The following is a 2,500-nucleotide window of genomic DNA, read 5'->3' on the forward strand; positions in this document are numbered from 1 at the left end:
GTGAATGAGTAAGGAAGTGAGTGAGTGAGTGAGTGAGTAAGTCAGTAAGTAAGTGAGTGAGTGAATGAGTGAGTAAGTAAGTAAGTAAGTACGTAAGTGAGTGAATGAGTGAGTGAGTAAGTAAGTAAGTAAGTTAGTTAGTTAGGTAGTTAGTTAGTTAGTAAGTTGGTAAGTTAGTAAGTTAGTAAGTTAGTAAGTGAGTAAGTAAGTAAGTACGTAAGTAAGTAATTTAGTTAGTGAGTAAGTGAGTGAGTGAGTAAGTAAGTGAGTGAGTGAGTGAGTAACTAAGTAAGTAAGTAAGTGAGTGAGTGAGTGAGTGAGTAAGTAAGGAAGTGAGTGAGTGAGTGAGTAAGTAAGTAAGTAAGTAAGTGAGTGAGTGAGTGAGTGAGTGAGTAAGTAAGTAAGGAAGGAAGTAAGGAAGTGAGTAAGAAAGTAAGTAAGTAAGTAAGTAAGTAAGTAAGTGAGTGAGTGAGTAAGGAAGTTAGTAAGTAAGGAAGTAAGGAAGTAAGGAAGTGAGTAAGTAAGTGAGTGAGTAAGTAAGAAAGTAAGTAAGTAAGTAAGTAAGTGAGTGAGTAAGTAAGTGAGTAAGTTAGTTCGTAAGTGATTGAGTGAGTGAGTAAGTAAGTAAGTAAGTAAGTAAGTAAGTGAGTGAGTGAGTGAGTAAGTAAGTAAGTTAGTAAGTAAGTAAGTAAGTAAGGAAGTGAGTAAGTAAGTGAGTGAGTAAGTAAGTTAGTAAGTAAGTAAGGAAGTGAGTAAGTAAGTGAGTAAGTAAGAAAGTAAGTAAGTAAGTAAGTAAGTAAGTAAGCAAGCAAGTAAGCAAGTAAGTAAGTAAGTAAGTAAGTGAGTGAGTGAGTAAGTAAGTAAGTTAATTAGTTAGTTAGTAAGTGAGTGAGTGAGTAAGTAAGTAAGTAAGTGAGTGAGTGAGTGAGTAGTAAGGAAGTGAGTGAGTGAGTGAGTGAGTAAGTCAGTAAGTAAGTGAGTGAGTGAATGAGTGAATGAGTGAGTAAGTAAGTAAGTACGTAAGTGAGTGAGTGAATGAGTGAGTGAGTGAGTAAGTAAGTAAGTAAGTTAGTTAGTTAGTAAGTTAGTACGTTAGAAAGTGAGTAAGTAAGTAAGTACGTAAGTAAGTAATTTAGTTAGTTAGTTAGTTAGTTAGTAAGTAAGTTAGTAAGTGAGTGAGTGAGTGAGTGAGTAAGTAAGTAAGTTAGTAAGTAAGTAAGTAAGTGAGGAAGTGAGTAAGTAAGTGAGTGAGTAAGTAAGTTAGTAAGTAAGTAAGTAAGTAAGGAAGTAAGGAAGTGAGTATGTAAGTGAGTAAGTAAGAAAGTAAGTAAGTAAGTGAGTGAGTAAGTAAGTAAGTACGTTAATTAGTTAGTTAGTAAGTGAGTCAGTGAGTGAGTAAGTAAGTGAGTAAGTAAGTAAGTAAGTAAGTGAGTGAGTGAGTAAGGAAGTGAGTGAGTGAGTGAGTGAGTGAGTAAGTCAGTAAGTAAGTGAGTGAGTGAGTGAGTGAATGAGTGAGTAAGTAAGTAAGTACGTAAGTGAGTGAATGAGTGAGTGAGTGAGTAAGTAAGTAAGTTAGTTAGTTAGTAAGTTAGTACGTTAGAAAGTGAGTAAGTAAGTAAGTAAGTACGTAAGTAAGTAAGTAATTTAGTTAGTTAGTTAGTAAGTAAGTTAGTAAGTGAGTGAGTGAGTGAGTAAGTAATGAAGTAAGTAAGGTGAGTGAGTGAGTAAGTAAGTAAGTAGGTAAGTTAGTAAGTAAGTAAGTGAGTAAGTAAGTAAGTGAGTGAATGAGTTAGTTAGTAAGTTAGTAAGTTAGTAAGTGAGTAAGTACGTAAGTAAGTAATTTAGTTAGTAAGTTAGTAAATGAGTGAGTGAGTGAGTGAGTGAGTGAGTGAGTGAGTAAGTAAGTAAGTAAGTAAGTGAGTGAGTGAGTGAGTGAGTAAGTAAGTAAGTAAGTAAGTAAGTAAGTAAGTAAGGAAGTGAGTAAGTAAGTGAGTGAGTAAGTAAGAAAGTAAGTAAGTGAGTGAGTAAGTAAGTTAGTAAGTAAGTAAGTAAGTAAGGAAGTGAGTAAGTAAGTGAGTAAGTAAGAAAGTAAGTAAGTAAGTAAGTGAGTGAGTGAGTGAGTAAGTAAGTAAGTAAGGAAGGAAGTAAGGAAGTGAGTAAGTAAGTGAGTGAGTAAGAAAGTAAGTAAGTAAGTAAGTAAGTAAGTAAGTAAGTAAGTAAGTAAGTGAGTGAGTAAGTAAGTAAGTAAGTAAGTAAGTAAGTAAGTAAGTAAGTAAGTTAATAGTTAGTTAGTAAGTGAGTGAGTGAGTGAGTGAGTAAGTGAGTGAGTGAGTGAGTAAGTGAGTAAGTAAGTAAGTAAGTAAGTGAGTGAGTGAGTGAGTAAGGAAGTGAGTGAGTGAGTGAGTGAGTGAGTAAGTCAGTAAGTAAGTGAGTGAGTGAATGAGTGAGTAAGTAAGTAAGTAAGTACGTAAGTGAGTGAATGAGGAGTAGTAAGTAAGTA

This window comes from Cottoperca gobio, chromosome 16, assembly GCF_900634415.1.
Source record: "Cottoperca gobio chromosome 16, fCotGob3.1, whole genome shotgun sequence".
Lineage (NCBI taxonomy): Eukaryota > Metazoa > Chordata > Actinopteri > Perciformes > Bovichtidae > Cottoperca > Cottoperca gobio.